At 41.5% G+C, this 14,512-nt stretch overlaps 1 pseudogene; it reads left to right on the top strand.

The window, feature by feature from the left end:
- The first annotated feature begins 5,266 nt into the window (after positions 1 to 5,266).
- LOC125522380 lies at positions 5,267 to 7,805 on the top strand (annotated as a pseudogene).
- Positions 7,806 to 14,512: the final 6,707 nt, after the last annotated feature.

Below are 14,512 nucleotides of genomic sequence, written 5' to 3'. Positions count from 1 at the left end.
CGTGCGGGTCGCGTCTTGGGGGACGGCGGCCAGTTGTACGTGGTGCGCCCGCCACTGCCCCGGCCAGTCGTGGAAGGGACAGAGCTAGAGGGGTGGGATGATCCTCGCTCTACGAGAGAAGCTCGATGGAAAGCCTGGAATAGACGTCTTCGGCCGAACCCTAGGTGTGATCCAGGGACGTCGTACCGTCTGCATTCTGCGGCACATTGTCGTCACTTCGCACAGAGGGAGCGACCAGTGATCGACATGAGTCGACACAAAGTACGTGCTACAGTGCCGGGCGGTTTTGGGAAGGTTCTATGAAGTTCCAGTCGATTTTTCTCGTTTTAGGGACCTTCTAGAAGGTAAGGGAAGGTTCCTTTTTATGTCCGTTTCTGTTTCTTTTTCTTTATTTTCCCGTTTCTCTCTATAGTGTTTTCATTTTTCATTCCTTTTTCCGTTTTTTATTTTTTTGTTTCTTTTTCCTTTTTATTTTTATTTTTCAGCAAATCTTTAGAAGTACAAAAAAATATTTTGTCTCGCTTTCTCTAGAATCTCTAGAAAAAAGAATAGCTCTATCCTTTATTTAATATTAAATAATAAAACAATAAGAGACTATTAAATAAAAATGAGAATAATGTTTTTACAAAATTTTGTTCACAAATTTAAATAAATGTTCAGAAGTTCAAAGATTGTTTACTTCATTTTTCAAAAATGTTCTAAAACTCGAAAATGTTTAGAATATTTAAATTTTCAAAAATGATTTCATATTTTCAATTTTTATGTACTAAAAAACCGTTCCTATTTTCAAATTTTGTTACGATTTTCAAATCGTTCTTGATTTGTTTTTTTCTGTAAATTCAAAATATGTTCGGGATATTCAATTTTCTATTTGATTTCATTTTGATTTTTTCTGTAAATTAGAAAATGTTCAAAGTTTCAAAAAAAATGTTCGGGATTTCAAATATTTTTTGTTCCTTGTTCAAATTTTGTTCTCAAAATTAAAAAATGTTGGTTTTTCAAACTTTGTTCACGATTTAAAAACTTTGTTCCCTGAATTAGAAAAATGTTCAGTATTTAAATTTTTTGTGCACATGTGACATATTTTGTTGAAAATTAAAATATATTCAGAATATTTCAAAATTTCATCGTGTTTTGTCAAAATTGGTCGCAAGTTTAATTTCCTGCTTTTCTAAAAAAAGTTTTTTAAAGCAATTTGCCAATTTGAAAAGTGTTTGCTTTCAAAAAATACTAAGTTTTTTAAATAAAAACGTTCAAAATGCTGAAAATAATTCGGATCTGTCCTGAGGTGTTGGATCTTAAAAACAGACGCTGCTAACTAGGTCAGTTGGTAGCAACGCTTGGTCTGCAGCATGAGGTACAAGTTTGATTCCCAGCTAGGTAGATTTTCTTTGCACTACAGTACAAGTTCGCTGGTAGTCATGGCCCGGCCCAGCCGGAGACCGCCTATGCGAAACGAAGCCACTTTGCCGCAGAGAGCGGCGTATAGGACGTCCCCGACAAACTTGATCGAAGGATCCTTCTCGAGAGCAACTAGTTAATGAGCGCTCCTTCGGGAGCCTCACAACGATCAGCGTCACTTGGCGCGCTCTCAGCCATTCCCACGTGTCGCGCTCTAGGCGCTCCCTCTGGATTTTCTTTTTATTATTTTTCCGCACGCGTTTTCGACATTTTAAACGGTTTTTTTTGGGGGGTTTCGACGTTTTGGTTTTCCACCGGTCTTCCTTAGTTTTGCAAACAAAAAAATTGAAAAAAAATTGCCCGAAAAAGCGCGTTTTCTTTTATCTTTTCCTTTCGCGAGAGTAACAGTTTTGCTTCCGTGCGAGGCACGGTTTGCTTTCACGAGAGGCACAGTTGTGATTTTGTGAGAGGCACGGGCGTGCCTTTTTCGAAAAGGGAAAAAACCCGTGCTCTCGGTTCGGTTTTTTCATCCCGTTTTTTTCGTCCCATTTTTTCGTAAAAAAAAAGTTCATCAAAACCTATCAACATGTGATCTAGTTTTGAAGATCTCGACGCGAGGAATCCAACGGTGAAAGCGGTTCGAGATTTGGACGCACGGTTTGAGAGATAAAATGTTTTGAATAAACGGATCTACGAAAAAAAAAGGAAAACTCACAGGTTGCGACAAGTGGCGCGATGCATGTGCGCCACTTGTTGCAACCAGGGGAATTTGAGTGATCTTTGCAACGAGTACTCCCCAATTAGTGATTTCGATCCTTCTCGCACGTCACGGCCGGGATTGGATCACTTAGATCGGGTCGCGACGGCCCACTGAAACTGGCGAGCGACTGGGACGAGCCCTCCTTGCCGCCTGGATCGGTTCAGCCGGAACAGCCGCCGGCGACAGCTGCGGCACCGCCACCTACCGAGACTTCTTTAGACGTTGTTGCACTACGGTCCAAGGAAAAATGAAATTGCCTAGTGTCAAGGATGGGAGACATACCTTCGGCAGGGGACCTTTCCAAAGGTAGAACCGCCGCCGGAATCGTCCGCCGGTGAACGACCTGCCGGAGTACCCCTACCTTGTCGTCGTGAGTCAGCCCTTCCCATGCCCGATCATCCGCCGGCACGATGACATCGATGTTCTTCGCCATCTCTTCCTCCGAGTAGTCACACTATAGAGACTCGCAGATCAGATCCGAGGGCGTCGGCGACGGCACCTCCGTCGCGGATCGGAGAGGAACCCAGCCAGCCTCATCGTCTGACTCGGCAGAGTCCGAGCTGGTCATGGCCCTGAAGCGTTTGGTCCGCTGGGGATCGGGTGCCGCCAGGTCTCTGCCGGGTCACCGCCGGGGTCACCCTCGGGATCGCCTCTACAGTCACCCATCCGCGTCTCAGTTCCTCTTTAAAATGGGAGAACCAAGCTGTTCTTGATCTCCTAGTCACATCATATTTGTGTCTAGTTGGGGCTGCAGCCCAGCTGGAGGGCAGTGGCATGTTAGGTGTACGTTGTGCAGGCTGGATGTAGTCCAAGTCGAAGGCGTTATCGATTCCATCAAGGAGAAGTGCAACGGTTCGAGCGCTTTCTTTTCTTTTCAAGCGGGGGCGACGAAGCGTGATCTTTGGCGGTGAAAGTTCGCTGTAACTTGAGCGAACTCCACCTTCACGTTTCAGTGGAGCTGGCCCGACTAGGCTCCACATTTTTGGGCTGCGCTCAGGCTAGCTCCATTCATTTTGGTCAAATTCTTCCGGGGAGTTGCTAGGGTTTGAAGTTGGAGAGGTTCAGAACACACCCTAAGTAGCCATGAGGCCCACCGTAAGAAGGCCATGGACTATCAATAGAGACGCTCGAGCGATGTGTATGAAATGAAACCGTCTGAAGCGAATGTTTAGGGCATCTCCAACATGGGAGATCATATCCCGCGCGCTACGCGCCAGGAAAAGGTGCTGCATGCACCCCTAGCTCCCCCATCCTCGAACTTGCGCCGCCTTGTGTTTTTCTTATTTTTTGTTTCTTGTTTTCTTTTCTATTTTCTATTTTTACTTCTTTCAAAAGTTCGAGATGCCAAAAAAGTTTAGAGTTTCAAAAAATATTCACTAATACAAAATAATGTTTGCAAATTCGAAAACATGAACTTTTTTATTTTGATGAACATCTTTTGAGTTTTGATGAAGATTTTCGATTTTTGATGAAAAGAAAAATGGAACATTTCTAGCGTTTAGATAAACATTTTTAGTATTTCATGAAAAATAATTAATGAACATTTTTTGAACAGGATGAATAAATTTGAATTTGACGAAATTTACTGACAGATTCATCAACACTTTTTTATTCTGATGAAAAAATTGAATTCAATAATTGTTTTTTTAATTCGATGTACTTTTTCTTAAAGGATAGTCACCTTTTGACTTTTATTAAAAATTTGTATTCGGAAACATTTTTTGCATTCAATGAACATTTTTTCATAAGTCATGAAATGATTGAAAAATTATAAACTTATTTTGAATTCAATGAACAAATTTTAAATTGGAGAACATTTTTGTACTTCTTATATTTTTTTTTGAAAAATCACGAAACTTTCGGAAAAATGATGACTATTTTTTAATTCAAAGAACTAATTTGTATTTGATGATTTTTTTTAATATAGAACATTTTCAAACCCAATTTGAAAAATGCTTGAATTTCCTAGGACCTTCCCAAAACCGGAGGTTGGTTAGTTTGGCCGGCCAATTTTGGTAGCAGCACAAGCATCATCCGTTTTTTTCCTGTTGTTTCCTTTACTGGTTCGAAAAAAGTTCAGAAATATTGAAAAAATGTGTGCGTTTTAGATAAAAATTTAAAAATATCAAAAACATTGTTCACATTTAGAAAAATCGTTTTAAAAAATCACATAATGTTGGTGTTTTTGAAAAATTATTAAAGAAAAATCAAAAAACATTCGTGTATTCTTAAACAGTTGGAATGTAAAAAATTGTTCAAAATTGCAAAAGCAAAATCGCTAACACTTTTCAAAAGAATTATTCGAAAATGTTTGCTACAGTGCCGTTTTGCTGCAATTTGATTCTTTACAGTACCGGTTCAGTTTGCCGCAGTATACAATGCCTAGTCTCCGGCTCGTGGAACCGGTGGTTCAAATTAAGGATAGCACTCCAGCAGCATTAGTTGGTAGTCCTCCACTGTGCCTCCGGCATCACAGCGCCATATCATCATTGTTTTTCTCCATCTCCGTCAAGGGCTAGCTTGATCTTGATGGTTCAAATCGATCGACCAGATTGATCGTCTTATTCTCGTCTCTTGTCTAGCTATGTGCATCAGTTGATGCAGAGGCTGAGGTACAACCCGTTTTTAAAAAAAAATCATCATCCTCTCTTGTCGACCGATCAATTGATCTTGCAAAGTAATTTCAACGCAGGGAATCATGCACGAGTGCGGTCTCTTCTCCTCTTCAACTCAAATTATGCTTGAAAATGACTTGTACTTCTTCTATAAACTAACGTAAGAGCGTTTAAATCATTAAAATAGTGATCTAAACGTTCTTATATTAGTATACGGAGGGAGTATATGGACCAAGCAGAGCAGAACATATAAACGTGATAATTCCTCAGAAATGGAAGAAAAAAAAGATCAAAGCAAAGCATATATGCGTGATAACTTTGCAAAAAGATGAAAACATGCTTGACATGGACAGATCAGAGCAAAGCATATACTTTGCTCCGCTCGATGTGTCACAAAACAAAACCCAAGCGGCATGCATGGATCGATGCCAGCCACACAGCAAAAGCAAAGGCTAGCTGCAATATTCCATCCACTCCTCAGAAGGCCATAGCTAGCCCTCCTCGGAAGCATAGCACATTCCTGCCGTGTCCTCTGTTTCTTTTCCCTTACATACACACAAGCATTGCTCTCGTCCATCTGCAAGCCGAAGCACAAAAAAAATGCAAACCCAAACACCATATCGTTCCTGATCAGCCACGGATGCATATGTTCTTCCATCCACTCCATCACCCCTAGCTCATCCATCTGTGAGAGGAGCGAGAGCCTGTAATGGCCGAGTCGGCCGTCAGCGCCGTGGTCGGCAACGTGAGTACCCTTGCGCTTCAGGAGACCACGCTGCTGTGTGGCGTCAGCACTGAAGTAGACTTCTGAAAGATGAGCTCAAGCGGCTGCAAGGCTTCCTTAGGGACGCCGACAGCAAACGAAGGATGGGAGATTCGGGTGTTGCTATCTTGGTGAGCCAGATCAGAGACGCGGCGTATGAGGCTGAGAATGTCATCGAAGCTGCAGACCACATGCACAAGAGGAACAGATTGAAGAAGGGATTCATGGGCGCCATTGCAAGGTATGCTCGTCTACCAAGTGATTTGAGTACCCTTCACAAAGTTGGTGTTGAGACCAAACGTGTAAGAAGGAAGATAACTGAGATATTTGAGAGTGCAAACCGTTTGAAAATAGTTGATTTGGGGAATGGTTCAGTGGAAAATGCTCATGTTAATGATGAGTTCCAACAAGACTATGGTCCTATGTACCAAAGCTTTGAAGATATTGACCTTGTTGGTTTCGAGGAGGAATACAAAGAAATAGTGAGGAAGTTAGTTGACACTCAAGACCATCTTGGTCTTAGTGTTGTCTCCATAGTTGCCATGGGTGGGGCTGGGAAAACAACACTTGCTAGAAAAGTCTACACCTCATCTAGAGTCAAACAACACTTTGGGCAAGTTGCTTGGGTGACTGTATCTCAAAAGTACAAGGGCGTTGATTTACTGAAGGATATCATGAAACAAATGATGGACATTAGAGATGAGTCAGTTGACAAAATGAATGAGTATGTTTCTCCAGCGTAATTGGTGGGTGCATTCACCTGAGATTACTTAGGTTGATAGATTGTGGAAGTGTGACCCTCCCTTCTTCAATTGGCAAACTCATTTGCTTGCAGACTATAGATCTCAAACGCATATATTTGATGTCAGTAGTACCAAACTCTCTTTGGGATATCCCTACTCTAAGGCATGTTTACCTTCACAATATTGGGTTTTCTCCACCGCCACCTGCAAGGAGTGTGCGACTGCAGCCGAAAGAGCTACAAAGCTTTGTGTTGTATCTTGATCCTGTTGGCACTGATCTCCGCTGTCATGACATGATGATTTTCTTGGGCCAGCTGAATCAACTAACAACCTTGTTCTTGTCAATGCACCCCGATATACCAGCGGAGGTGATCAACATATTTGCAAACATGCCTGACCTGGTTGATATTAGTCTCAGCCAATTTGATGTGCTCGACAAGCTGCCTGCTGAGTTCCCACAAAGCGTACGACGTCTTGTTCTACATGCTGATGTCATAAAACAAGACCCGATGCCAATCCTGGAGAAGCTTCCCTGTCTGGTGGTGTTGGAGTTGAGTGGGTACGAAGGCCAAACCATGTGCAGCTCTGCCCAAGGGTTTCCTCGTCTGCAAGAGTTAGCACTTCAGAGTTTTTCCACCGAGGAGTGGAGGATGGAGGAAGGGGCAATGCCAAAGCTCTTCCACCTGACACTTTGGCAGTGGGAGAAGATGAGCAAGCTCCCCGTGGGGTTGCTGCACCTTCCGTCCCTTGGTCACCTGCAGCTGAGCTTTATGCCCCATATTTCTGAAGATGACAACACACTAAATGAGCTGCGGCGGAAAGGATGCGAGGTATACATACTTATACGCAGCTTAAGCAAAGTTAATTTGCCACACCTTTCATTTTCAGTGATGTCTTATGAGTGCTTTGTTTTTTGCGCAGGTGGAACGTTGGCAACTACGGGCACGAGGAATTCGTTTTCATTCTCGTCTAAAATCTGGCGCTCTCCCGATTCATTCTCGAACCCAATCCTGATATCCCTCCTCCTCGCTCCCTTGAAGGACGCCATGGGCGATCGACTCGACAGCCTCTCTTCTCAAGTGGCCCCTCGCTCCTCCTGCTTCTCCGTCCGATGCCGTCGGCCGTGTACAAGATGGAGCTGAGGTGGTCTAGGAGAGGCCGCTGCCCATCGCGGACCTTCATCCCCGGTGCCAAGGTCGCTCCTCTCCACCACAGGCCGCCTGCACCTCCCCCAAACTCCAAGCCTAGCTCCGCACGGGAGGGTGGGCAACGGCGGCTCTGCCACTGGTGGCAGAGATGCATGGTGCTAGTCCTCCCAAGAAGTCTGATGCATTTATTTTTCTTTCATGTACAAAAGTGTCAGTTCATTTTCAGTTCAAAATGTACATACAGTACAGAAACTCGATCTTGTTCCTTGTACAGAGCCATCCATGTCTTACTTGCTCATAACAAATCCATATGCATCGATGAATACTTATTGGGCTGATTCATGACGTTTATTCCTGAAAGATTGTGGAGTAGTGTGGTTGTTGATGCATGAATTGGTTACGATGGTCCGTGTGTGTGTGTGTGGCCGTTCGGCCAAAATTGTCATGCTTGGCTACTTAACCTTATTCTCCACTTTTTGAATCGAGGAATTTGTTTCCAAAACTTTACATTGATATATCGGTGCTTTATACTTCCTCTGTTCCTAAATATAAGTCTTTTTAGAGATTTCAAATGGACTACAACATACGGATGTATATACACATATTTTACAGTATAGATTCACTCATTTTGCTTCGTATGTAGTCTCTTCTTGAAATTTCTAAAAAAGACTTACCTTTGGGAACGGAGGGAGTATAACGGTGTGCCCGGTGCGGCGAAGCATATGCCAGATATGTCTGTTCTACTTGTAGTGCTCACCGGCCCCCGCCGAAAAAAAAATTGATTCGCCATTGGGACGATGCTAACCTGATTTGTGGTGTACTTATGTTTGTCTTTTTCATGATAAGTAAACAAGCAGACTCGGTTTTTTTTTTTGAACAAAGACGCTAGAAGCGTCCGGCTTTAAATTAATAAAGCCACTAGGCAGTATTCAACAAGGTTCAAAAATAACATAACCACGAACATACCAAAAGATACATCACAGAAGCATAGGTCCACGAGCACGCAGGCTTAGACATAATACAAGCTAAAACGTCCCAAACATCCTCCTGTATCGAGAAGAGTCTCCAAAATACGCTCAGTCATGCGTTGAGTCTTGCCGAGCCAACACCTAGATATATCTCATCCGCTCCAAGACATCCAGCATGCACTCAACATCGGCTCCTTCCCCAACTGTGTCCACGTCTGGAGAAAAAGTTGGCATTTGAAAATAATATCAGCAGGATGATTAGGGAATTTCTTCTCAATCACAATCTTGTTACGGATCGTCCAGATAGACCATAACAGCGCCCCTACGCAACGCCATGCTATCCTAGCATTGGGCCCCTTCTGGGCTTTAATCAAGGTGAGCAAATCCACACCCAAGGAGGGGTTTAAATTCTGCTGAAACGCTTTCCAAACGGCGCTCCACGCAAACCTAGCTAGGTGACAACGGAAGAAAACATGGTTTGCGTCCCCCCGTAGGCCACAAACTGCAGAGGACCCATCTGTCGGTCCATTTCGCTTAGCCACGTTGTCGGACGTGGGTAGGCGGTTTCTAAACATTTGCCACAAGAAATTTTTTATCTTGAGCAGAAGCCCGGCCTTCCATAGCCCCCTAGCTATATCCAACGCATTCCCCTATGTTAATTTACTGTATAGAGATTTGATCGAGAACTTCCTGGAGGCAGACTCGATTCACATCTGTGTAGAGGCTTCAGCTAATATGTGCAACATGTTCAGAGTCTAAGAAGAAAGGCGTGACCAGTAACGACACACATGGTAGATAAGAAAACTAAAATCTTAGGAATTTTCTACAGAGTATCGATTGTAAAGTGTTGAGTGAGGACCTTTCCTCGACCTCTCTCTCTCATGACCGCGTCACCCCCGCGGGTGACCGGCCGCGCCTCCAGCCCTTCTCCTCGAGTCCTCCACCCACCCATTTTCCCTCTGCCGTCCCCAGGCTAGGCCCGGGCGGCGTGGCTCTGAGGGATGCTCCGAGGCGGCGGTGGTCCGGCGCGGCGGCAGGACACCTTGCCGCTGGCGTTGTTGGCGGCGGGGTGCTCGGCGGCGTGGGCTGGCTGCGCCAGCTCGGCCCAGATCTGGCCCCTTCGGGCCCCATCTGAGCCTGGCCGGGCGGGCGGCTCTTCTGTTGGCGAAGTTGCTCCCTCGAGGCGACGAGGTTGCGTCGGGATACTTGGTGGTGGTGGTGCCATCGACGGCTTGCTGGAGCATGGCGGCAGCAGCTTTGCTGGCCTGGTCTGGTCCTAGCCTACCACGGGTGGCATGGTGTGCTCCTGCTGCCGCGTCCGGTCTGCTACCGTGACGGTGCTGGAGGCTATGGCCTCCCGCACAACGGCGGTGGAGGTAGTTCCCTCCCGCGGAGCTTCGGTGCTGGCGCTCCCGCTTCCCTGCGCTCCTTCATCCCGTCCTCTTTGGCCTCGCGATGGTGATCATAGTGAGACAATGTGGGTGGTGTCAAGTCCGTGGTGGCGCACGCTGGTGGGTGGCTAGCTGGTTGGAAGGCTTCGGGTCGGCCGGGTAGTGGTGTTTTGGGTTTGGGAGAAATCCCTGTCGGCTCATCCGGCGCCGACGCGGTGACGCCTTGCGGGTGCCACCATTCCGTCCTGAAGGGCGTCGGACGTACCCATTCCCCAATCCTCTCCGCAAGCCGAGGGAAACCCTAGGACATGTCCGGGCAACAGTGTCGTCATCGTCACATTTCTTCTTGGAGGTGCTGCTTGGTATGCGGAGCTCCGAAGTATAGGAGGGTGGTGGAGCTGCTATTGTTGGCATTAGTTTTTCTTTCTTTCTTTCTCTTTTTTTTGGGGCTTGATGTGTTGTTCGCCCCAGCAGATGTTCTATGATTGGTGATGTTTGCTTTATAATGTAAAGTGGGGGAAACCCTTTTATCGATTAAAGTGCTGAGTGAGGTGACGCGTACATTACATAGAGGTGATTCTTGATCTTGGGAACAGGAAACCAAACTACCAGGAGCAAAATTGAGATACCTCGTCCCACCAAAATATCACTGCTCTAGTTTTTTTTTTCTTGAAATACTTCTCTGCCTTTTCAATTCCTTGAAGTACACCGTACATCCGTTAAACATATAATGGGAACAGCATCGGCTCTGTTCTTCTCATATGTTTATCGGTTTTTTTTCCTTTTACTCCCTGTTTTGTTATTTCATATATATCAGAGCAAGCAAAGAGGATGCGTGCAAGGTTGTGTAACTATATGCCCCTTCCTAGCGCGTTGTTTCAGTCCTCCTCTATAGCTCGGTGTTGATTTTCTTTTCTTACTTTTGTATTTTGCAGGTGGACGATTTTTCCAAATATATGAAATACTTTTTTTTTCTGTGGAACATATATATGAAGATTGACGCATGGATTTCAATCAACTTGAGCATTACATGTGGACATGTTCAATATCATTTCATAAAGGCGTATATTATTTTCCTGGCTGAGTCGGGTGAGTTCAGTATGTTGTAATAGCAATAAACAGGAGGCACAGCACACAGTCTTCAGGAGACCGTCATTAATCGAGAAATTTGCATATATATTAACCCCCCGAGGAGTTACTGCATCTTACATCCCTCAATCTCCCTTTCTGTTGGAGATGACTGCATGTTAAAGGAGCTGCAGCTGAAAGGATGCGAGGTAACTATATATTCCCCTAGTGCTGCCCTTAACCTCTGGTATTTCAATATAAAATGTACGAGATGATTTTTCAATTATTTTTACGATTTTTTGTGTAATTAAAAAATGCTTCGTACCATTCAATGTATATTACTTTTTAGAAAAAATGTCATGCATTTATGAAAAATGTACCATAATTTCTTAAAAAATTATGCAATGTAAAATAATTTTCACATAATTCCCAGAATTTTTTGGCACTATTAAAAAATGAATTTAAAAATATGTTCTCACATTTTTTCAAAAAATTTATACAATGTACAAAAATGCCGCATAGTTTAAATATTTTCCTTCTATCATTCTAAAGAATGTTTCAACATGTATTTAAACAAATTTCAACATGTATTTTAATGAAAGGTCAAAGACATGTATTAGAAAAAAAATGCAAATCATGTATCTGAAAAATTTTGAACATCTATAAATAATATTTATATGTATATGAAAAATGAACAATGTGTTTGAGATAATTTATACATCATAACATATATTTGAAAAAGGTAGTTATAAAGACATATATTTGATAAATTGTTATTGATGTATTTTAAAATTATTAAATTACATAGAAGAATGTTCCTAATATATACGAAAAATGCACAATGAATATAAAAAATGTAGACCTGTGTTCGAAAATAGAAAATAAAAATCAAAAGAACAAGTCAAAACGTAAGAAAGAAACAATGAAAACCAAAGGAAAAAAGAAAAAAAAAGATGCAAAACAGTGAAAACCCTATTAAAAACACAGGAGAAGAAAATCGTGCTCTAGATGCTATACTGTTGTGGCCCTGTAGTAGTACCGCATCAGAGGCGAGAAGTACTTACATTTAGCTACGTGCAAGAAATATCATGTGCGCTATTTCACACCGGTTAGAGTGAAACCGAAATGGCTACAGCTACCCTGGTATGGGCTGGCCCAATATGGCCTTGTTTTCTTAAAGAATTGTTTCTTAAAGAATTGTTTCTTCTAGTGTTTTTCCGACTTGTTTCCTTTTTTATGTTTTGTCCAGCTTTCAGTAGTTTTTCCTTTCAATTTATTTTCTCTATTTTATTTGTTTTCTGATTTTATATGTTATTTATTTATTATATTTTTAGTTGTATTTTATGTGTTTTCCTTGTTCTCTTTGGTTTGGTAAGTGGTGTTCTCTTCTAGTAATTAGTTATACTATTTATTTTATTATTTATTTATAAAACACAAAGTTTTGAAATATCCATTGAACATATATTGAATACACGATGATTTTTTTAATATACACTAAATACCTTTTGAATACTTGTTGTAATTTTTTTTATGTTGAACCTTTCTGAATAGAAGCTGAATTCTTTGCAATTTATGCAAAAAAATGTTTGCGCAGTCAAAATGTGTTCAGGATTTTCAAAAAATGTTTGTGTTTTCAATAAATTTTTACAACTTCAATAATGTCTCTGTTTACAACAACAACAAAGTCTTTCGTCCCCAAACAAGTTGGGGTAGGCTAGAGGTGAACCCAAAAGATCTCGCGACGAACTCATGGTTCTGGCACGTGGATAGCAAGCTTCCACGCACCCCTGTCCACGGCTAGTTCTTTAGTGATACTTCAATTCTTCAGATCTCTCTTTACGGATTTCTCCCATCTCAAATTCGGTATACCCCGACCTCTCTTGATATCTGCACGCTTTAGTTGTCCGCTATGGGGAGAATATCGTACGGAAACCAACATTCAAAGAAAACTTCATGAAAACCATATTTGAAAGTTTCAAAAAAATCTGAAAAAATGTGGGATGTTAAGAGGATGATGTTCTATTGTCAGGTGCAATTTCAAGTAAAAATACATTGCAGGATGGGAGCTATAAAAAAGACAATTTCATCAATGAATAGTGACATTACTGTGCGGCACTATTCAATGCTGATTTTGTCTCTTTCATAGCTCACATATCATAACATGTTTGAACTCAAAAAATTTCATGGCAATAGAACATCACCTTCTGAGCCTCCCATATTTTTTTGAGATTTTTTGAAACTTCAAAACATCGTTTTCTCGTTGTTTTCACTGGTTTCCACTTAATGTTAGTTTCCGTATGATATTTCCCCGTCCGCTATGCACTGGAGCTTCTGGACGCCTGCGCTGATTATTCCCAAACCATCTCAGGCGATGTTGGACAAGCTTCTCTTCAATAAAGGTTTATGTTTCTTAAATTTATTCACAAATTAAAAAATGTTTGAAAATTTGAGAAATATCCGTGTCTGAAAAATATCATTATTTCGAAAAATGCTCCTCTTTTTTCATTAGTTCAAAAAAATCAAATTTTTTGAAATATGATAGGAAATTTGAGATAATGCCCCATTTCCAAAACATGTTCACAAAATTTAAAATTGATCGTGTTTTAAAAGGATATGTTCAATTTGTTTTGGAGAAGTGTTTAGTGTTCTAAAGACTCATGTAAAAATGTTCCCTTTTTCGATAGAACCAGTATCCACTGTCAAGTAACTGTAAGGAGCTGTTTAGCCTATGGGGTTGGGCATTTTCCTGTCGGTTGTTAACTATGGGAAAAGTCCCTTTTGTCGTAGTGTAGGTAAAAACCCGATAATCATTTTTTGATCAAGTAAAATTTCCTCTTTCTGAAAGACATCTCATAAAAAAATTCTTACTTGGTAGCTTCCAAAGAGCATCAACATTTAGGAATTTTAACTCTAAAAAAAATCAAACTTTGGAAAACTTAAAATTCAAAAGAATTAAATTTTTTGTTATTTTTTCACTTTTAGAAATTTCAACCTTTAATTCAAGATTCGCAAGAGAAAAAGGGTGATAAAGGTGTCACCTGGTGGGTTGTTACATTTTTGCGCAAAATATTATTTAAATCTTTTGTTATGCGATAATGATTTATTTATTTGTGAACAGATTTACAAATAATTATTTCTTATTCAATTACTTTCAGAATTAACAATACATCGGAATAATATTTTGCTTGTTTCTAAAACTTGATACTCCATCCGTTTCGAAATATAAGACTTTTTTATATATTTTAATATGGACAACATACGGAAGAATGTACATTGTAAAATATGTCTATATTCATCCGTATGTAATTCATATTAAAATCTGTAAAGAGACTTATATTTAGGAACGGAGGTAAAAAAAACTTTAGTTGCTAAAGTAAATTCTCTAGTAACTCTACTTGGCAACTTTTCATAAATATATTATCCAGTAGTTGCTAAAGTAAATTCAAGGTATTCAAGGGTTTAGTGACGGAGAGAATGAAGCATGGGTGTTGGAGGCAGCTGCACGTATCATCGTTATCTGCGGCCAGCATTGAAATAATCGCCGAAGCTGACAAGGTGAATGGACGGCAGTTTGGACATGTTGGGCCGAGTCAAAATCCATTTTTGTAAACAAAACAGTAGCGGAAAGCTCCATGCATCCGCCCGAAGACACAAT

Source organism: Triticum urartu, chromosome 7 (assembly GCF_003073215.2).
Source record: "Triticum urartu cultivar G1812 chromosome 7, Tu2.1, whole genome shotgun sequence".
NCBI classification, from domain to species: Eukaryota; Viridiplantae; Streptophyta; class Magnoliopsida; order Poales; family Poaceae; genus Triticum; species Triticum urartu.
The sequence above is the reverse complement of the archived record's forward strand: the minus strand, read 5'-3'. Positions and strand labels throughout refer to the sequence as shown.